This window comes from Amblyomma maculatum, unplaced genomic scaffold (genome assembly GCF_055883805.1).
Source record: "Amblyomma maculatum isolate TAMU_Amacu unplaced genomic scaffold, ASM5588380v1 scaffold_23, whole genome shotgun sequence".
NCBI lineage: Eukaryota > Metazoa > Arthropoda > Arachnida > Ixodida > Ixodidae > Amblyomma > Amblyomma maculatum.
The window spans coordinates 2,584,446-2,607,836 of NW_028146748.1; the positions used below are offsets into that span (position 1 = coordinate 2,584,446).

General features: G+C 45.9%; 4 pseudogenes; all 4 read right to left on the reverse strand.

The window, feature by feature from the left end:
- Positions 1 to 910: 910 nt before the first annotated feature.
- LOC146171196 (U2 spliceosomal RNA) lies at positions 911 to 1,083 on the reverse strand (annotated as a pseudogene).
- Positions 1,084 to 6,518: 5,435 nt separating this feature from the next.
- LOC146171197 (U2 spliceosomal RNA) lies at positions 6,519 to 6,689 on the reverse strand (annotated as a pseudogene).
- A 2,721-nt stretch (positions 6,690 to 9,410) lies between these two features.
- LOC146171198 (U2 spliceosomal RNA) lies at positions 9,411 to 9,583 on the reverse strand (annotated as a pseudogene).
- A 10,618-nt stretch (positions 9,584 to 20,201) lies between these two features.
- Positions 20,202 to 20,372, reverse strand: LOC146171199 (U2 spliceosomal RNA; annotated as a pseudogene).
- Between the last annotated feature and the right edge of the window lie 3,019 nt (positions 20,373 to 23,391).

Below are 23,391 nucleotides of genomic sequence, written 5' to 3' on the forward strand. Positions count from 1 at the left end.
GTTGCATAGTGTACTTACTAATTATTACCACACTCTGTAAAACCAACCACATTGGCTACATAAACAATTATTAATAATTATTTACAGTCGTAAATAATTACTACACTCTTTAAAACCAACCACATTGGCTAGGTAAACAATTATTACTAATTATTGACAGTTGCGTGAATATAATTACTAATTATAACCACACTCTGTAAAACCAACCACAATTGCTAGGTAAACTGTTATTACTAATTATTTACAGTTGCGTAAATATAATTACTAATTATTACCACACTGTAAAACCAACCACAATGGCTAGGTAAACAATTATTACTAATTATTTATAGTTGCATAGTATACTTACTAATTATTACCACACTCTGTAAAACCAACCACATTGGCTACATAAACAATTATTAATAATTATTTACAGTTGCGTAAATAATTATTACTAATTATTGACAGTTGCGTGAATATAATTACTAATTATAACCACACTCTGTAAAACCAACCACAATTGCTAGGTAAACTATTATTACTAATTATTTACAGTTGCGTAAATATAATTACTAATTATTACCACACTGTAAAACCAACCACAATGGCTAGGTAAACTTTTATTACTAATTATTTATAGTTGCATAGTATACTTACTAATTATTACCACACTCTGTAAAACCAACCACATTGGCTACATAAACAATTATTAATAATTATTTACAGTTGCGTAAATAATTACTACACTCTGTAAAACCAACCACATAACAGTAAAAGTCGGAAAAAAGTCGGAAAAAAAAGTCGGAAAAAAAAGTCGGAAAAAAAAGTCGGAAAAAAAAGTCGGAAAAAAAAGTCCAAAAATTTCTAGAACAAAACAAAGCAGTTTTTCTGTTTTTTTTCAATTGTGCCTTCTCCCCCCAAAAGGGGGAGATGCTGGGCCGGTCCCGGAAGTAGTGCAGTACCGGGTCGACCCGTGGCGGAGTTGGAGCAAGCCCCGAACACTCCGCCGCGCTACAAAAATCAGTTTAATATCATGGGTACAATTAGAACCCGTAACAGATATTAAGCTGTTAAGAACAGAGTGTTTTTCAGAAATGTTTTGTACATTTCCTAGCAGTTTTATTGCAGACACCTACTGTTGTTGTTCATTCCTTTTTAGGGGAAATCTCATCTGTAAAGTTTTATTCCTGCTGTGGGGTGAGTGTATTGTTGTGCGTGTAGGAAGTCTTTCTAACTCGAGCTGCTGAAGTCCACCGAAGTGCGAGCCCTTCAATTTGCAGCTACGTGTTTAGCATAGACTTCACGAGAAGCTGCGATGGTATCGCTCACCGCCAGCTTCTTGAAGAGACGCATGTAGCGTTTGCTACAGAGGCGCCTCATCACTTTGTCATTGTTGGGGTCCCAGGAGCCCAGGGCCCCAACAACGACTGCCTCGATGCTGACCCGCTGGAATTTCCGGAGCAGGTATTGGCGAACGGGTTCGTACTTGGCGATCTTACTCTCCCGTGCAGCATCGAAGGCGGTTTTGCGATTGTCAAAGGGACATGTGACATCGATGACAATCGCTGTTTCCCCGCGCGCCAGAACAAGATCTGGGCGGAGGTTCGTGTCACCCACGGGCCGGTTCTCATGGGTGACGGTGAATCGCTTCTCAGCGGCTGTCTTCAGCCGGTCGACGATCCTGTTTTGTCGGCTGGTGTAGGCGACGCTCTGGCGCATGCAGTGGCAGAGAACATGCGGGAGGGATTCCTTGTCTTGCCCGCATCTCCGACACCGCTGGTCAGCAGCGACATCCCACGGCCTGGCTCCGTTGAGGGGCAGCAGGTTCAGCCTCGCACGGTGCACGAAGCGCCAATCGCAGAAGCGAGTGAAGCGCCCCGTCCTCATGAAGTGGGAACTGCTACGGTCGGCTGCTACGCACTCCATCACTTTCCCCTGGTTAGGCTTTTCGTGGAGATTGTGATCTCGTGCGGGCATAGCGATGCTCCGAAGTGTCCTCACCACTTTCGTGCGCTGCTTCTGCGTGACGGTCACGTCGGCGCGAGTGATGCTGGGGCCCCCCTCTTGCATCTCCCACGTGACCGCCAGGCGCCGGGAAGCTTTGCGAGCCTCCGTCCATACAGACTGAAGCTGCGTTGCCCTAGCTCGGAAGTCTCCCTCCGTCTCCCCTGTCAGGTAGGCAGCGATGTCCTCATCCGTGGCTGGTCGGCGTAGTCTCTTCGTCGTGATGGCAGTAACGGCATGCAGCGCTAGATCTCGCACCTCTAGATCAAGAGAGGAGAGGAGCTTAAATGCATTGTCAATGCGGCAGATGTCGCTCAGCTCCGCTGCGAGGGGGATGCCGACCGAGCCCGATGCTGCACTGCCGTAGAGGTATTCATTGGCTGCGGTTCCTGGAAGATAAAGGGATTTTTTTATTAGTGGCCGCAGTGCATCGTCGAGGCGCGCCCACTCTGACTTGCCCAACACACCGCACCGCATGGAGAAATTGAGCGCTGGATATACAAATGTTTTCACAGCGTCCAATCTCTGCCAAGGGGCGAGCATTGAGCTAAGCAGGCGGCGGCCGGTGTTGATGGCCTGGTCCACAGTAGCTCTGTCCGGGAAGACGTTGAACCCTACAGGGCGGCCCAGGAACGTCTGGCTTTCAAAATCCTGGATAATTGGGATCTCAGCTCCTGCAATAAAGAATGGGGTCAGTCTTGTACCAACCGGTGTTTTGCCGCTCAGATGAAGAGTGCGGCACTTCGCTGGGTTAAGCTGTAATCCCAGCCTAGAAGAAAGGGATTCAACAGTATTAATGCGGGCTTGAAGCATCTCCGGGTCATTGGCCAGGGGGGTGAGGTCATCGGCGTAGGCCAGGATGTTGTGCTGCCTCTCGCCTCCCTGCACAGCACGCAAAACAGGGTCAATGACAAAATTAAACAAGAGCCCGCTCAGTGGGCATCCCTGTCGAATCCCTGCAGAAATAGCGATCGGCCGTGTTGACCCTTCTTGTCCTACGATGGTGGTGGTGTTGTCCCTGTAGAGGTCAGCGACGATCGAACAGAAGTCAATGCCGGCGCCTGCTCCACGTAGTGCGTCAATGAGGGCGTTGTGGGCGAGAGATCCAAAGGCGTTGCTGAAGTCAAGGAACGCCACGCACAGCTCCTCACCGCCACCCCTCGCTGCGTCGAGGCGCTCCTGCAGCACGAAGTTGTGCTCAAACACACCATCGTGCGGCAGGAACCCCTTTTGACAACGAGAGAGCAGCTCGTGTTCAGCGATCCATCGCTGCAGCCGAGTGGCGAGACACCCAGCATACAGCTTTGAAATCGTCGACCCGAGTGCGATGGGGCGCCAGTTCGTGACGTCCTCCACAGGTCCCTTCTTGTGGATGAGGATGGTCCGGGACTCCTTCCATGCTGGGGGCACTCTCTTGAACTTGAGGCAGGCGTTGAATGCTGCTGTCAGGAAGGCTGCTTCAGGGTCTGTCGTCTTCCAGTGCTGGTAGGTGATTCGGTCGTTGCCGGGCGCGGTGTTCTCACATTTCCTCAGCTTCGTCAGGACCTCCTCTTCGGTGAACTTGTCTAGAGGGAATTCCGTGAGGTCGCTGCTCTTGGCCTTGTTGAGAAGAAGGCTGGTGTCCACCTCCTTGGGGCCCCACGTTGCAGTGAAGTGGTCCTCGAGATCCTGTAAAGGAACCGTGCACATAGGCGACTCGCCGTCCACAATCAGGCGTACTGCTCGGCGGCGATTCCTGCGGTAAAGAGACTGGATCTGCTGAGCATTGTCGGGGTTGGTCGGACGGCGCGGCTTACCTCCGGCCGGAGCCTTCGGCAGCTTTACCGCCTTTCCAACCTCGGTGATGGCCTCCTCCAAGATGGAAAGAAAACCATCCCAACCCTCAGCAGACGCAGGCTCACGCAGCAAACACCGGAGGCGCCTGGTGTGGTCGACGAGTATGCCCTCGCACTCCAGTTCATCAGAAAGAGAATCAGTTAGTGCTCCCTGGGTGGCAGTTGCGTCATGGTGCCCGCCGCCGTCGTCGTCTTGAAGCTGCGATGTATTGCTTTCCTCGCTGATTGTTGACAGGTGAGCGTGTTGTCCGTCGCCTCCCTGCAAGGAAGGAGAATCTTGTGAATTCTCCATCTCCCTGCTGCTGTTGGGTGTGCTGCTGGCAGGCACGGGAATTCCCTGGTCATCCTGCTGGGATGGGGAGGTGGGAAAAATTAGTGCTGGTGTTGCTGCTCTCGTGGTGCTGCTCTCTGGAGGAGGAGAGATGGGGGTTAGCGTTCGTGGCTCTTCCTGGCCCGCTTCCTCCACATTGGTGTCTTGTTGAGGCGTTGCTGGTGGTGTCCTTGCGTCTTGGCTGATGTCCTCTTCTTGTGGGGGCTCTAGATCCGGTGGTCTGGCGTCCCGGGATGTTGTCCTTCTTAGTCTTCTCGTCGCCGCTAACGGTGGCACGGGACGAGGCGGTAATCCCTGCATGGCAGTCTGTTTGCGGTGCCACATGTGATGATTTTCCAGCCCTCTTTTCGATGGAAAAGAGAGCTGGCAATCACCGCACTTGTGGCTGTGCAAGTCAGTGCTGGCCACCTCGAGCTTCTCTCCAGTAAGACAGGGATGCGCTTTTGGCCGAGGACCGACCTCTCTGTGGCAGAGAGTGCAAAAATGCGTGACCTGGCTTATGCGCACCCCATGCTCACTTTCAAGATGCCGAGTCAGGGACTGCCGCCTGGACGTCCACAATACCGGGGAGTACGCGGTAGCGCATCCCTCTTCCGTACATCGGAACGTCCTCGCCAGCGGAAAGAACAGCGTAAGGCTGTTCCCATCACGGCGAGGTTGCGATCCGGGCTGTGGCGGTTCTTCATTGTTGGCCGGGCTTGGACTGGTAGACGGCGATCGGACTGGAATGCGGCTTCTGCTGGCGGTGAAGGCGCTGCTTGTCGGAGGCGATGACATCACTTCTAGCAGCGGCGGTCGTCTGGAAGAAATGGCGGGGTGTATCCGCGCGACATACTGCGATAATGGATTTCCTTCCGCAGAAGAGGTCAGCGCTGCAGCTCGCACGGGGAAAAAGACTATCCAGAAAGAACAACTAACATACACTAATAGTGAGACTGAAAAACCAAAGCGCGCGCAAAAAAAAAAAAAAAAGAATGCTCAACACCAAAAAAAAAAAGAAAAAAAAAGAAAACACAATATGAGAGCCCTCACTAAGCTCGTAGCAAAGCAAGGCAAAAGATGGAGCTGAACAGGAGAGAAACACCAGTAAACACCACACACAAATCACCCTCAACACAATACAAGTGAAAAAGAGCTCTTGGTACTGAAGCAATGCAGCAACTAATAAAAATCGTCACTCTATTATCAGGCAAACGCGGCAAAGAGCCCTCACCAAGGTCAAAGTAAAAAAAAAAAAAAAAAAAAGGTTTAACGGGAGCAAAACATGGGAAACACCACACTTGACTGGAAAACGGCTCTTGTCAATGAAATCACAATGCAGGAACCCAGCACCTCAACTCAAATAAAAGGGAACACTGGCAAAGAATTCACACTAAGCTCACAAGAAAAAAAAAGAAAAAAACTGGTGGCAATGTAACAAATAGTAATAAAAAAAAAATTTAAAGGCACAAGCGGCGAGAAACAGCGGCAGGTACTACATGAACAAACCAACAAGGATGGCAAAGAATTTGAACACACACAGAAAAGTAAAAAAAAAAAAAAAAATAGCAAAGACGGAAAAAGAAAAAAAATTTAAGGGCAGAAAGCACTACATGAATAAACCGATTGCAAAGAATGTAAGCACAAACAGAACGGAGAGCTAAAAGATCAAGCAAAAAAAAAAAGGAAAACTAGGAGGAAAAAAAAAACTACCAAATTAAGAAAAAAGAACACTTGAAGGGCAAAAAAAAAACACTGCCAACAATGAGGATAGGAAACACTAAATGAACTAGTAACAAAAAGAGAGCTCTCACCAAGCCCTCACAGCAACCGGGAATCCAGGGACAGCAGGGGTTCCAAGAGCAGCAGGTCCGGATGTCCACGAGTCCAGGGGTCCAGGGTCAGCAGGGGGTCCAGGAACAGCAGGGGTCCACGATCCAGGGGTCCAGGATCAGCAGGGGGTCCAAGGTACTACACTTTGATCTTAGCCAAAAGGCCGAGAAGCGATAAATTGACAAGGAACTGCAGTTCGATCCCATCAAAAATGTATGCCCAAGTGGTGCCACTTATCGGTTGTTGCAGAAACAGCGTCGGTCCACCGTTTTTTGTTTGTAGCACTTGAGCTATGGTTTACCAAATCTCGACACATCCCTTGAAGGGGATTCTTAATCAAACCATTCTTTATTGCCTCAAATAATGGACTCACATGCAATGACATGCGGAAAAAGTAACCCAAGGTGTCACTGCATGCACGAGGCGCCCAACAATGCAATAAGACAGGCATTGAGAGGATTGCTGTGTTAGGCACATGGATAGCAGTGAGCTCGAATGAAAAAAGTTAGTTGGCCTCATCTTTGAGTTGTGATTGTCCTCCCCCAAAAACCGTGAGTCGCTTAGCTAGTCCCGGAAGTAGTGCAGTACCGGGTAGACCCGTGGCAGAGGTACAGCAAGCCCAGAATGCTCTGCCGCATTACAAAAAATAGTATAATGTCAGGGTTACAAATTACAACTGGCAACTGATATCAAGCTGTTAAAACAGTGTTTTCCAGAAATGTTTTGTACATTTGCAAGCAATGCTTTATTGCAGATACCTACTGCTATTAAGGCAAAAGCCTTTATTGCCTCATAGTTGTCGTTAGCAAAAGTGTCACATTTTTGCCACAGCACTTATTGGTCGCGAAGGGAAGACGTCGTGGAGGTGTCGACCAATCACAGAGCAACACCACAGTATGTGCAAATGCATAGCTTATATGTCCATATGTCAATCAATGAGCAGTTACTAATTAAAAAGGAAATAAATAAGTAAATAATTATTTATATGCTATGTCCTGGTTATTGCACTAATTACTCAATATTGGCTAGGTAAACAATTATTACTAATTATTTACAGTTGCGAAAATATAATTACTAATTATTACCACACTGTAAAACCAACCACATTGGCTAGATAAACAATTATTACTAATTATTTATAGTTGCATAGTATACTTACTAATTATTACCACACTCTGTAAAACCAACCACATTGGCTACATAAACAATTATTAATAATTATTTACAGTTGCGTAAATAATTACTACACTCTGTAAAACCAACCACATTGGCTAGGTAAACAATTATTACTAATTATTTACAGTTACGTAAATATAATTACTAATTATTACCACACTGTAAAACCAACCACAATGGCTAGGTAAACTTTTAATACTAATTATTTACATTTGCGTAAATATAATTACCAATTACTTCCACACTCTGCAAAACCAACCACAATGGCTAGGTAAACTATTACTAATTATTTACAGTTGCGAAAATATAATTACTAATTATTACCACACTGTAAAACCAACCACATTGGCTAGATAAACAATTATTACTAATTATTTATAGTTGCATAGTATACTTACTAATTATTACCACACTCTGTAAAACCAACCACATTGGCTAGATAAACAATTATTAATAATTATTTACAGTTGCGTAAATAATTACTACACTCTGTAAAACCAACCACATTGGCTAGGTAAACAATTATTACTAATTATTTACAGTTGCGTAAATATAATTACTAATTATTACCACACTGTAAAACCAACCACAATGGCTAGGTAAACTTTTAATACTAATTATTTACATTTGCGTAAATATAATTACCAATTACTTCCACACTCTGCAAAACCAACCACAATGGCTAGGTAAACTATTACTAATTATTTACAGTTGCGAAAATATAATTACTAATTATTACCACACTGTAAAACCAACCACATTGGCTAGATAAACAATTATTACTAATTATTTATAGTTGCATAGTATACTTACTAATTATTACCACACTCTGTAAAACCAACCACATTGGCTACATAAACAATTATTAATAATTATTTACAGTTGCGTAAATAATTACTACACTCTGTAAAACCAACCACATTGGCTAGGTAAACAATTATTACTAATTATTTACAGTTGCGTAAATATAATTACTAATTATTACCACACTGTAAAACCAACCACAATGGCTAGGTAAACTTTTAATACTAATTATTTACATTTGCGTAAATATAATTACCAATTACTTCCACACTCTGCAAAACCAACCACAATGGCTAGGTAAACAATTATTACTAATTATTTACAGTTGCAAAAATATAATTACTAATTATTACCACACTGTAAAACCAACCACATTGGCTAGATAAACAATTATTACTAATTATTTATAGTTGCATAGTGTACTTACTAATTATTACCACACTCTGTAAAACCAACCACATTGGCTACATAAACAATTATTAATAATTATTTACAGTCGTAAATAATTACTACACTCTTTAAAACCAACCACATTGGCTAGGTAAACAATTATTACTAATTATTGACAGTTGCGTGAATATAATTACTAATTATAACCACACTCTGTAAAACCAACCACAATTGCTAGGTAAACTGTTATTACTAATTATTTACAGTTGCGTAAATATAATTACTAATTATTACCACACTGTAAAACCAACCACAATGGCTAGGTAAACTTTTAATACTAATTATTTACATTTGCGTAAATATAATTACCAATTACTTCCACACTGTAAAACCAACCACAATGGCTAGGTAAACTATTATTACTAATTATTTACAGTTGCGAAAATATAATTACTAATTATTACCACACTGTAAAACCAACCACATTGGCTAGATAAACAATTATTACTAATTATTTATAGTTGCATAGTATACTTACTAATTATTACCACACTCTGTAAAACCAACCACATTGGCTACATAAACAATTATTAATAATTATTTACAGTTGCGTAAATAATTATTACTAATTATTGACAGTTGCGTGAATATAATTACTAATTATAACCACACTCTGTAAAACCAACCACAATTGCTAGGTAAACTATTATTACTAATTATTTACAGTTGCATAAATATAATTACTAATTATTACCACACTGTAAAACCAACCACAATGGCTAGGTAAACTTTTATTACTAATTATTTATAGTTGCATAGTATACTTACTAATTATTACCACACTCTGTAAAACCAACCACATTGGCTACATAAACAATTATTAATAATTATTTACAGTTGCGTAAATAATTACTACACTCTGTAAAACCAACCACATAACAGTAAAAGTCGGAAAAAAAAGTCGGAAAAAAAAGTCGGAAAAAAAAGTCGGAAAAAAAAAGTCCAAAAATTTCTAGAACAAAACAAAGCAGTTTTTCTGTTTTTTTTCAATTGTGCCTTCTCCCCCCAAAAGGGGGAGATGCTGGGCCGGTCCCGGAAGTAGTGCAGTACCGGGTCGACCCGTGGCGGAGTTGGAGCAAGCCCCGAACACTCCGCCGCGCTACAAAAATCAGTTTAATATCATGGGTACAATTAGAACCCGTAACAGATATTAAGCTGTTAAGAACAGAGTGTTTTTCAGAAATGTTTTGTACATTTCCTAGCAGTTTTATTGCAGACACCTACTGTTGTTGTTCATTCCTTTTTAGGGGAAATCTCATCTGTAAAGTTTTATTCCTGCTGTGGGGTGAGTGTATTGTTGTGCGTGTAGGAAGTCTTTCTAACTCGAGCTGCTGAAGTCCACCGAAGTGCGAGCCCTTCAATTTGCAGCTACGTGTTTAGCATAGACTTCACGAGAAGCTGCGATGGTATCGCTCACCGCCAGCTTCTTGAAGAGACGCATGTAGCGTTTGCTACAGAGGCGCCTCATCACTTTGTCATTGTTGGGGTCCCAGGAGCCCAGGGCTCCAACAACGACTGCCTCAATGCTGACCCGCTGGAATTTCCGGAGCAGGTATTGGCGAACGGGTTCGTACTTGGCGACCTTACTCTCCCGTGCAGCATCGAAGGCGGTTTTGCGATTGTCAAAGGGGCATGTGACATCAATGACAATCGCCGTTTCCCCGCGCGCCAGAACAAGATCTGGGCGGAGGTTCGTGTCACCCACGGGCCGGTTCTCATGGGTGACGGTGAATCGCTTCTCAGCGGCTGTCTTCAGCCGGTCGACGATCCTGTTGTGTCGGCTGGTGTAGGCGACACTCTGGCGCATGCAGTGGCAGAGAACATGCGGGAGGGATTCCTTGTCTTGCCCGCATCTCCGACACCGCTGGTCAGCAGCGACATCCCACGGCCTGGCTCCGTTGAGGGGCAGCAGGTTCAGCCTCGCACGGTGCACGAAGCGCCAATCGCAGAAGCGAGTGAAGCGCCCCGTCCTCATGAAGTGGGAACTGCTACGGTCGGCTGCTACGCACTCCATCACTTTCCCCTGGTTAGGCTTTTCGTGGAGATTGTGATCTCGTGCGCGCATAGCGATGCTCCGAAGTGTCCTCACCACTTTCGTGCGCTGCTTCTGCGTGACGGTCACGTCGGCGCGAGTGATGCTGGGGCCCCCCTCCTGCATCTCCCACGTGACCGCCAGGCGCCGGGAAGCCTTGCGAGCCTCCGTCCATACAGACTGAAGCTGCGTTGCCCTAGCTCGGAAGTCTCCCTCAGTCTCCCCTGTCAGGTAGGCAGCGATGTCCTCATCCGTGGCTGGTCGGCGTAGTCTCTTCGTCGTGATGGCAGTAACGGCATGCAGCGCTAGATCTCGCACCTCTAGATCAAGAGAGGAGAGGAGTTTAAATGCATTGTCAATGCGGCAGATGTCGCTCAGCTCCGCTGCGAGGGGGATGCCGACCGAGCCCGATGCTGCGCTGCCGTAGAGGTATTCATTGGCTGCGGTTCCTGGAAGATAAAGGGATTTTTTGATTAGTGGCCGCAGTGCATCGTCGAGGCGCGCCCACTCTGACTTGCCCAACACACCGCACCGCATGGAGAAATTGAGCGCTGGATATACAAATGTTTTCACAGCGTCCAATCTCTGCCAAGGGGCGAGCATTGAGCTAAGCAGGCGGCGGCCGGTGTTGATGGCCTCGTCCACAGTAGCTCTGTCCGGGAAGACGTTGAACCCCACAGGGCGGCCCAGGAACGTCTGGCTTTCAAAATCCTGGATAATTGGGATCTCAGCTCCTGCAATAAAGAAAGGAGTCAGTCTTGTACCAACCGGTGTTTTGCCGCTCAGATGAAGAGTGCGGCACTTCGCTGGGTTAAGCTGTAGTCCCAGCCTAGAAGAAAGGGATTCAACAGTATTAATGCGGGCTTGAAGCATCTCCGGGTCATTGGCCAGGGGGGTGAGGTCATCGGCGTAGGCCAGGATGTTGTGCTGCCTCTCGCCTCCCTGCACAGCACGCAAAACAGGGTCAATGACAAAATTAAACAAGAGCCCGCTCAGTGGGCATCCCTGTCGAATCCCTGCAGAAATGTCGATCGGCCGTGTTGATCCTTCTTGTCCTATGATGGTGGTGGTGTTGTCCCTGTAGAGGTCAGCGACGATCGAACAGAAGTCGCTGCCGGCGCCTGCTCCACGTAGTGCGTCGATGAGGGCGTTGTGGGCGACAGATCCAAAGGCGTTGCTGAAGTCAAGGAACGCCACGCACAGCTCCCCACCGCCACCCCTCGCTGCGTCAAGGCGCTCCTGCAGCACGAAGTTGTGCTCAAACACACCATCGTGCGGCAGGAACCCCTTTTGACAACGAGAGAGCAGCTCGTGTTCAGCGATCCATCGCTGCAGCCGAGTGGCGAGACACCCAGCATACAGCTTTGAAATCGTCGACCCGAGTGCGATGGGGCGCCAGTTCGTGACGTCCTCCGCAGGTCCCTTCTTGTGGATGAGGATGGTCCGGGACTCCTTCCATGCTGGGGGCACTCTCTTGAACTTGAGGCAGGCGTTGAATGCTGCTGTCAGGAAGGCTGCTTCAGGGTCTGTCGTCTTCCAGTGCTGGTAGGTGATTCGGTCGTTGCCGGGCGCGGTGTTCTCACATTTCCTCAGCTTCGTCAGGACCTCCTCTTCGGTGAACTTGTCTAGAGGGAATTCCGTGAGGTCGCTGCTCTTGGCCTTGTTGAGAAGAAGGCTGGTGTCCACCTCCTTGGGGCCCCACATTGCAGTGAAGTGGTTCTCGAGATCCTGTAAAGGAACCGTGCACATAGGCGACTCGCCGTCCACAATCAGGCGTACTGCTCGGCGGCGATTCCTGCGGTAAAGAGACTGGATCTGCTGAGCGTTGTCGGGGTTGGTCGGACGGCGCGGCTTACCTCCGGCCGGAGCCTTTGGCAGCTTTACCGCCTTTCCAACCTCGGTGATGGCCTCCTCCAAGATGGAAAGAAAACCATCCCAACCCTCAGCAGACACAGGCTCACGCAGCAAACACCGGAGGCGCCTGGTGTGGTCGACGAGTATGCCCTCGCACTCCAGTTCATCAGAAAGAGAATCAGTTAGTGCTCCCTGGGTGGCAGTTGCGTCATGGTGGCCGCCGCCGTCGTCGTCTTGAAGCTGCGATGTATTGCTTTCCTCGCTGATTGTTGACAGGTGAGCCTGTTGTCCGTCGCCTACCTGCAAGGAAGGAGAATCTTGTGAATTCTCCATCTCCCTGCTGCTGTTGGGTGTGCTGCTGGCAGGCACGGGAATTCCCTGGTCATCCTGCTTGGATGGGGAGGTGGGAAAAATTAGTGCTGGTGTTGCTGCTCTCGTTGTGGTGCTGCTCTCTGGAGGAGGAGAGATGGGGGTGAGCGGTCGTGGCTCTTCCTGGCCCGCTTCCTCCCCATTGGTGTCTTGTTGAGGCGTTGCTGGTGGTGTCCTTGCATCTTGGCTGATGTCCTCTGCTTGTGGGGGCTCTAGATCCGGTGGTCTGGCGTCCCGTGATGGCGTCCGTCTTAGTCTTCTCGTCGCCGCTAACGGTGGCACGGGACGAGGCGGTAATCCCTGCATGGCAGTCTGTTTGCGGTGCCACATGTGATGATTTTCCAGCCCTCTTTTCGATGGAAAAGAGAACTGGCAATCACCGCACTTGTGGCTGTGCAAGTCAGTGCTGGCCACCTCGAGCTTCTCTCCAGTAAGACAGGGATGCGCTTTTGGCCGAGGACCGACCTCTCTGCGGCAGAGAGTGCAAAAATGCGTGACCTGGCTTATGCGCACCCCATGCTCACTTTCAAGATGCCGAGTCAGGGACTGTCGCCTGGACGTCCACAATACCGGGGAGTACGCGGTAGCGCATCCCTCTTCCGTACATCGGAACGTCCTCGCCAGCGGAAAGAACAGCGTAAGGCTGTTCCCATCACGGCGAGGTTGCGATCCGGGCTGTGGCGGTTCTTCATTGTTGGCCGGGCTTGGACTGGTGGACGGCGATCGGACTGGAATGCGGCTTCTGCTGGCGGTGAAGGCGCTGCTTGTCGGGGGCGATGACATCACTTCTAGCGGCGGCGGTCGTCTGGAAGAAATGGCGGGGTGTATCCGCGCGACATACTGCGATAATGGATTTCCTTCCGCAGAAGAGGTCAGCGCTGCAGCTCCCACGGGGAAAAAGACTATCCAGAAAGAACAGCTAACATACACTAATAATGAGACTGAAAAACCAAAGTGCGCGCAGGAAAAAAAAAAGAAAAGAGAATGCTCAACACCAAAAAAAAAAAAAAAAACAATATGAGAGCCCTCACCAAGCTCGTAGCAAAGCAAAACAAGAGATGGAGCTGAACAGGAGAGAAACACCAGTAAACACCACACACAAATCACCCTCAACACAATACAAGTGAAAAAGAGCAACGCAGCAACTAATAAAAATCGTCACTCAATTACCAGGCAGACGCGGCAAAGAGCCCTCACCAAGCTCAAAGAAAAAAAAAAAAAAAAGAGGTTTAACGGGAGCGAGACATGGGAAACACCACACTTGACTGGAAAACGGCTCTTGTCAATGAAATCACATTGCAGGAACCCAATAAATCAGCACCTCAACTAAAATAAAAGGGCACACATGCAAAGAATTCGCACTAAGCTCTCAAAAAAAAAAGAAAAAAAAAAAAAACTGGTGGCAATGCAACAAAAAGTAATAAAATAATAATAATTAAAGGCACAACCGGAGAGAAACAGCGGCAGATACTACATGAACAAACCAACAAGGATGGCAAAGAATTTGAACACAAACAAAAAAGTAAAAAAAAAAAAAAAAAATCTAGCAAAGACGGAAAGAGAAATAAAAAGTTTAAGGGCAGAAAGCACTACATGAATAAACCGATTGCAAAGAATGTGAGCACAAACAGAACGGAGAGGTTAAAGAACAAGCAAAAAAAAAGAAAAAAAAAGGAAAACTAGAAGGACAAAAAAAAAAAACTAGCAAATTAAGCAAAAAGAACACTTGAAGGACAAAAAACACTGCTAGATACTACATAAACAAGCCAACAATGGGGATAGGAAACACTAAATGAACTAGTAAAAAAAAGAGAGCTCTCACCAAGCTCTCACAGCAACCGGGAATCCAGGGACAGCAGGGGTTCCAAGAACAGCAGGTCCGGATGGTCCATGAGTCCAGAGGTCCAGGGTCAGCAGGGGGGTCCAGGGTCAGCAGGGGGTCCAGGAACAGCAGGGGGTCCAGGGGTCCAGGATACTACTACACTTTACTTTGATCTTAGCCAAAAGGCCGAGAAGCGATGGGTACAATTAGGGTACAATTAGAACCCGTAACAGATATTAAGCTGTTAAGAACAGAGTGTTTTTCAGAAATGTTTTGTACATTTCCTAGCAGTTTTATTGCAGACACCTACTGTTGTTGTTCATTCCTTTTTAGGGGAAATCTCATCTGTAAAGTTTTATTCCTGGTGTGGGGTGAGTGTATTGTTGTGCGTGTAGGAAGTCTTTCTAACTCGAGCTGCTGAAGTCCACCGAAGTGCGAGCCCTTCAATTTGCAGCTACGTGTTTAGCATAGACTTCACGAGAAGCTGCGATGGTATCGCTCACCGCCAGCTTCTTGAAGAGACGCATGTAGCGTTTGCTACAGAGGCGCCTCATCACTTTGTCATTGTTGGGGTCCCAGGAGCCCAGGGCCCCAACAACGACTGCCTCGATGCTGACCCGCTGGAATTTCCGGAGCAGGTATTGGCGAACGGGTTCGTACTTGGCGATCTTACTCTCCCGTGCAGCATCGAAGGCGGTTTTGCGATTGTCAAAGGGACATGTGACATCGATGACAATCGCTGTTTCCCCGCGCGCCAGAACAAGATCTGGGCGGAGGTTCGTGTCACCCACGGGCCGGTTCTCATGGGTGACGGTGAATCGCTTCTCAGCGGCTGTCTTCAGCCGGTCGACGATCCTGTTGTGTCGGCTGGTGTAGGCGACGCTCTGGCGCATGCAGTGGCAGAGAACATGCGGGAGGGATTCCTTGTCTTGCCCGCATCTCCGACACCGCTGGTCAGCAGCGACATCCCACGGCCTGGCTCCGTTGAGGGGCAGCAGGTTCAGCCTCGCACGGTGCACGAAGCGCCAATCGCAGAAGCGAGTGAAGCGCCCCGTCCTCATGAAGTGGGAACTGCTACGGTCGGCTGCTACGCACTCCATCACTTTCCCCTGGTTAGGCTTTTCGTGGAGATTGTGATCTCGTGCGCGCATAGCGATGCTCCGAAGTGTCCTCACCACTTTCGTGCGCTGCTTCTGCGTGACGGTCACGTCGGCGCGAGTGATGCTGGGGCCCCCCTCTTGCATCTCCCACGTGACCGCCAGGCGCCGGGAAGCTTTGCGAGCCTCCGTCCATACAGACTGAAGCTGCGTCGCCCTAGCTCGGAAGTCTCCCTCCGTCTCCCCTGTCAGGTAGGCAGCGATGTCCTCATCCGTGGCTGGTCGGCGTAGTCTCTTCGTCGTGATGGCAGTAACGGCATGCAGCGCTAGATCTCGCACCTCTAGATCAAGAGAGGAGAGGAGCTTAAATGCATTGTCAATGCGGCAGATGTCGCTCAGCTCCGCTGCGAGGGGGATGCCGACCGAGCCCGATGCTGCACTGCCGTAGAGGTATTCATTGGCTGCGGTTCCTGGAAGATAAAGGGATTTTTTGATTAGTGGCCGCAGTGCATCGTCGAGGCGCGCCCACTCTGACTTGCCCAACACACCGCACCGCATGGAGAAATTGAGCGCTGGATATACAAATGTTTTCACAGCGTCCAATCTCTGCCAAGGGGCGAGCATTGAGCTAAGCAGGCGGCGGCCGGTGTTGATGGCCTGGTCCACAGTAGCTCTGTCCGGGAAGACGTTGAACCCTACAGGGCGGCCCAGGAACGTCTGGCTTTCAAAATCCTGGATAATTGGGATCTCAGCTCCTGCAATAAAGAAAGGGGTCAGTCTTGTACCAACCGGTGTTTTGCCGCTCAGATGAAGAGTGCGGCACTTCGCTGGGTTAAGCTGTAGTCCCAGCCTAGAAGAAAGGGATTCAACAGTATTAATGCGGGCTTGAAGCATCTCCGGGTCATTGGCCAGGGGGGTGAGGTCATCGGCGTAGGCCAGGATGTTGTGCTGCCTCTCGCCTCCCTGCACAGCACGCAAAACAGGGTCAATGACAAAATTAAACAAGAGCCCGCTCAGTGGGCATCCCTGTCGAATCCCTGCAGAAATAGCGATCGGCCGTGTTGACCCTTCTTGTCCTACGATGGTGGTGGTGTTGTCCCTGTAGAGGTCAGCGACGATCGAACAGAAGTCGCTGCCGGCGCCTGCTCCACGTAGTGCGTCGATGAGGGCGTTGTGGGCGACAGATCCAAAGGCGTTGCTGAAGTCAAGGAACGCCACGCACAGCTCCCCACCGCCACCCCTCGCTGCGTCGAGGCGCTCCTGCAGCACGAAGTTGTGCTCAAACACACCATCGTGCGGCAGGAACCCCTTTTGACAACGAGAGAGCAGCTCGTGTTCAGCGATCCATCGCTGCAGCCGAGTGGCGAGACACCCAGCATACAGCTTTGAAATCGTCGACCCGAGTGCGATGGGGCGCCAGTTCGTGACGTCCTCCACAGGTCCCTTCTTGTGGATGAGGATGGTCCGGGACTCCTTCCATGCTGGGGGCACTCTCTTGAACTTGAGGCAGGCGTTGAATGCTGCTGTCAGGAAGGCTGCTTCAGGGTCTGTCGTCTTCCAGTGCTGGTAGGTGATTCGGTCGTTGCCGGGCGCGGTGTTCTCACATTTCCTCAGCTTCGTCAGGACCTCCTCTTCGGTGAACTTGTCTAGAGGGAATTCCGTGAGGTCGCTGCTCTTGGCCTTGTTGAGAAGAAGGCTGGTGTCCACCTCCTTGGGGCCCCACGTTGCAGTGAAGTGGTCCTCGAGATCCTGTAAAGGAACCGTGCACATAGGCGACTCGCCGTCCACAATCAGGCGTACTGCTCGGCGGCGATTCCTGCGGTAAAGAGACTGGATCTGCTGAGCGTTGTCGGGGTTGGTCGGACGGCGCGGCTTACCTCCGGCCGGAGCCTTCGGCAGCTTTACCGCCTTTCCAACCTCTGTGATGGCCTCCTCCAAGATGGAAAGAAAACCATCCCAACCCTCAGCAGACGCAGGCTCACGCAGCAAACACCGGAGGCGCCTGGTGTGGTCGACGAGTATGCCCTCGCACTCCAGTTCATCAGAAAGAGAATCAGTTAGTGCTCCCTGGGTGGCAGTTGCGTCATGGTGCCCGCCGCCGTCGTCGTCTTGAAGCTGCGATGTATTGCTTTCCTCGCTGATTGTTGACAGGTGAGCCTGTTGTCCGTCGCCTACCTGCAAGGAAGGAGAATCTTGTGAATTCTCCATCTCCCTGCTGCTGTTGGGTGTGCTGCTGGCAGGCACGGGAATTCCCTGGTCATCCTGCTGGGATGGGGAGGTGGGAAAAATTAGTGCTGGTGTTGCTGCTCTCGTGGTGCTGCTCTCTGGAGGAGGAGAGATGGGGGTTAGCGTTCGTGGCTCTTCCTGGCCCGCTTCCTCCACATTGGTGTCTTGTTGAGGCGTTGCTGGTGGTGTCCTTGCGTCTTGGCTGATGTCCTCTTCTTGTGGGGGCTCTAGATCCGGTGGTCTGGCGTCCCGTGATGGTGTCCGTCTTAGTCTTCTCGTCGCCGCTAACGGTGGCACGGGACGAGGCGGTAATCCCTGCATGGCAGTCTGTTTGCGGTGCCACATGTGATGATTTTCCAGCCCTCTTTTCGATGGAAAAGAGAGCTGGCAATCACCGCACTTGTGGCTGTGCAAGTCAGTGCTGGCCACCTCGAGCTTCTCTCCAGTAAGACAGGGATGCGCTTTTGGCCGAGGACCGACCTCTCTGTGGCAGAGAGTGCAAAAATGCGTGACCTGGCTTATGCGCACCCCATGCTCACTTTCAAGATGCCGAGTCAGGGACTGCCGCCTGGACGTCCACAATACCGGGGAGTACGCGGTAGCGCATCCCTCTTCCGTACATCGGAACGTCCTCGCCAGCGGAAAGAACAGCGTAAGGCTGTTCCCATCACGGCGAGGTTGCGATCCGGGCTGTGGCGGTTCTTCATTGTTGGCCGGGCTTGGACTGGTAGACGGCGATCGGACTGGAATGCGGCTTCTGCTGGCGGTGAAGGCGCTGCTTGTCGGGGGCGATGACATCACTTCTAGCGGCGGCGGTCGTCTGGAAGAAATGGCGGGGTGTATCCGCGCGACATACTGCGATAATGGATTTCCTTCCGCAGAAGAGGTCAGCGCTGCAGCTCCCACGGGGAAAAAGACTATCCAGAAAGAACAGCTAACATACACTAATAATGAGACTGAAAAACCAAAGTGCGCGCAGGAAAAAAAAAAAAAAAAAAGAGAGAATGCTCAACACCAAAAAAAAAAAAAAAAAACAATATGAGAGCCCTCACCAAGCTTGTAGCAAAGCAAAACAAAAGATGGAGCTGAACAGGAGAGAAACACCAGTAAACACCACACACAAATCACCCTCAACACAATGCAAGTGAAAAAGAGCAACGCAGCAACTAATAAAAATCGTCACTCAATTACCAGGCAAACGCGGCAAAGAGCCCTCACCAAGCTCAAACAAAAAAAAAAAAAAAAAAGGTTTAACGGGAGCGAAACATGGGAAACACCACACTTGACTGGAAAACGGCTCTTGTCAATGAAATCACATTGCAGGAACCCAATAAATCAGCACCTCAACTAAAATAAAAGGGCACACATGCAAAAAATTCGCACTAAGCTCTCAAAAAAAAAGAAAAAAAAAACTGGTGGCAATGCAACAAAAAGTAATAAAATAATAATAATTAAAGGCACAACCGGCGAGAAACAGCGGCAGATACTACATGAACAAACCAACAAGGATGGCAAAGAATTTGAACACAAACAAAAAAGTAAAAAAAAAAAAAAAAAAAAAAACTAGCAAAGACGTAAAAAGAAAAAAAAAGTTTAAGGGCAGAAAGCACTACATGAATAAACCGATTGCAAAGAATGTGAGCACAAACAGAACGGAGAGGTTAAAGAACAAGCAAAAAAAAAAAAAAAAAAAAAAAAAGGAAAACTAGAAGGACAAAAAAAAAAAAAAAAAAAAACTAGCAAATTAAGAAAAAAGAACACTTGAAGGACAAAAAACACTGCCAGATACTACATAAACAAGCCAACAATGGGGATAGGAAACACTAAATGAACTAGTAAAAAAAAGAGAGCTCTCACCAAGCTCTCACAGCAACCGGAAATCCAGGGACAGCAGGGGTTCCAAGAACAGCAGGTCCGGATGGTCCATGAGTCCAGGGGTCCAGGGTCAGCAGGGGGTCCAGGAACAGCAGGGGGTCCAGGGGTCCAGGATACTACACTTTGATCTTAGCCAAAAGGCCGAGAAGCGATAAATTGACAAGGAACTGCAGTTCGATCCCATCAAAAATGTATGCCCAAGTGGTGCCACTTATCGGTTGTTGCAGAAACAGCGTCGGTCCACCGTTTTTTGTTTGTAGCACTTGAGCTATGGTTTACCAAATCTCGACACATCCCTTGAAGGGGATTCTTAATCAAACCATTCTTTATTGCCTCAAATAATGGACTCACATGCAATGACATGCGGAAAAAGTAACCCAAGGTGTCACTGCATGCACGAGGCGCCCAACAATGCAATAAGACAGGCATTGAGAGGATTGCTGTGTTAGGCACATGGATAGCAGTGAGCTCGAATGAAAAAAGTTAGTTGGCCTCATCTTTGAGTTGTGATTGTCCTCCCCCAAAAACCGTGAGTCGCTTAGCTAGTCCCGGAAGTAGTGCAGTACCGGGTAGACCCGTGGCAGAGGTACAGCAAGCCCAGAATGCTCTGCCGCATTACAAAAAATAGTATAATATCAGGGTTACAAATTACAACTGGCAACTGATATCAAGCTGTTAAAACAGTGTTTTCCAGAAATGTTTTGTACATTTGCAAGCAATGCTTTATTGCAGATACCTACTGCTATTAAGGCAAAAGCCTTTATTGCCTCATAGTTGTCGTTAGCAAAAGTGTCACATTTTTGCCACAGCACTTATTGGTCGCGAAGGGAAGACGTCGTGGAGGTGTCGACCAATCACAGAGCAACACCACAGTATGTGCAAATGCATAGCTTATATGTCCATATGTCAATCAATGAGCAGTTACTAATTAAAAAGGAAATAAATAAGTAAATAATTATTTATATGCTATGTCCTGGTTATTGCACTAATTACTCAATATTGGCTAGGTAAACAATTATTACTAATTATTTACAGTTGCGAAAATATAATTACTAATTATTACCACACTGTAAAACCAACCACATTGGCTAGATAAACAATTATTACTAATTATTTATAGTTGCATAGTATACTTACTAATTATTACCACACTCTGTAAAACCAACCACATTGGCTACATAAACAATTATTAATAATTATTTACAGTTGCGTAAATAATTACTACACTCTGTAAAACCAACCACATTGGCTAGGTAAACAATTATTACTAATTATTTACAGTTACGTAAATATAATTACTAATTATTACCACACTGTAAAACCAACCACAATGGCTAGGTAAACTTTTAATACTAATTATTTACATTTGCGTAAATATAATTACCAATTACTTCCACACTCTGCAAAACCAACCACAATGGCTAGGTAAACTATTACTAATTATTTACAGTTGCGAAAATATAATTACTAATTATTACCACACTGTAAAACCAACCACATTGGCTAGATAAACAATTATTACTAATTATTTATAGTTGCATAGTATACTTACTAATTATTACCACACTCTGTAAAACCAACCACATTGGCTACATAAACAATTATTAATAATTATTTACAGTTGCGTAAATAATTACTACACTCTGTAAAACCAACCACATTGGCTAGGTAAACAATTATTACTAATTATTTACAGTTGCGTAAATATAATTACTAATTATTACCACACTGTAAAACCAACCACAATGGCTAGGTAAACTTTTAATACTAATTATTTACATTTGCGTAAATATAATTACCAATTACTTCCACACTCTGCAAAACCAACCACAATGGCTAGGTAAACTATTATTACTAATTATTTACAGTTGCGAAAATATAATTACTAATTATTACCACACTGTAAAACCAACCACATTGGCTAGATAAACAATTATTACTAATTATTTATAGTTGCATAGTGTACTTACTAATTATTACCACACTCTGTAAAACCAACCACATTGGCTACATAAACAATTATTAATAATTATTTACAGTCGTAAATAATTACTACACTCTTTAAAACCAACCACATTGGCTAGGTAAACAATTATTACTAATTATTGACAGTTGCGTGAATATAATTACTAATTATAACCACACTCTGTAAAACCAACCACAATTGCTAGGTAAACTGTTATTACTAATTATTTACAGTTGCGTAAATATAATTACTAATTATTACCACACTGTAAAACCAACCACAATGGCTAGGTAAACTTTTAATACTAATTATTTACATTTGCGTAAATATAATTACCAATTACTTCCACACTGTAAAACCAACCACAATGGCTAGGTAAACTATTATTACTAATTATTTACAGTTGCGAAAATATAATTACTAATTATTACCACACTGTAAAACCAACCACATTGGCTAGATAAACAATTATTACTAATTATTTATAGTTGCATAGTATACTTACTAATTATTACCACACTCTGTAAAACCAACCACATTGGCTACATAAACAATTATTAATAATTATTTACAGTTGCGTAAATAATTATTACTAATTATTGACAGTTGCGTGAATATAATTACTAATTATAACCACACTCTGTAAAACCAACCACAATTGCTAGGTAAACAATTATTACTAATTATTTACAGTTGCGAAAATATAATTACTAATTATTACCACACTGTAAAACCAACCACATTGGCTAGATAAACAATTATTACTAATTATTTATAGTTGCATAGTATACTTACTAATTATTACCACACTCTGTAAAACCAACCACATTGGCTACATAAACAATTATTAATAATTATTTACAGTTGCGTAAATAATTACTACACTCTGTAAAACCAACCACATTGGCTAGGTAAACAATTATTACTAATTATTTACAGTTACGTAAATATAATTACTAATTATTACCACACTGTAAAACCAACCACAATGGCTAGGTAAACTTTTAATACTAATTATTTACATTTGCGTAAATATAATTACCAATTACTTCCACACTCTGCAAAACCAACCACAATGGCTAGGTAAACTATTACTAATTATTTACAGTTGCGAAAATATAATTACTAATTATTACCACACTGTAAAACCAACCACATTGGCTAGATAAACAATTATTACTAATTATTTATAGTTGCATAGTATACTTACTAATTATTACCACACTCTGTAAAACCAACCACATTGGCTACATAAACAATTATTAATAATTATTTACAGTTGCGTAAATAATTACTACACTCTGTAAAACCAACCACATTGGCTAGGTAAACAATTATTACTAATTATTTACAGTTGCGTAAATATAATTACTAATTATTACCACACTGTAAAACCAACCACAATGGCTAGGTAAACTTTTAATACTAATTATTTACATTTGCGTAAATATAATTACCAATTACTTCCACACTCTGCAAAACCAACCACAATGGCTAGGTAAACTATTATTACTAATTATTTACAGTTGCGAAAATATAATTACTAATTATTACCACACTGTAAAACCAACCACATTGGCTAGATAAACAATTATTACTAATTATTTATAGTTGCATAGTGTACTTACTAATTATTACCACACTCTGTAAAACCAACCACATTGGCTACATAAACAATTATTAATAATTATTTACAGTCGTAAATAATTACTACACTCTTTAAAACCAACCACATTGGCTAGGTAAACAATTATTA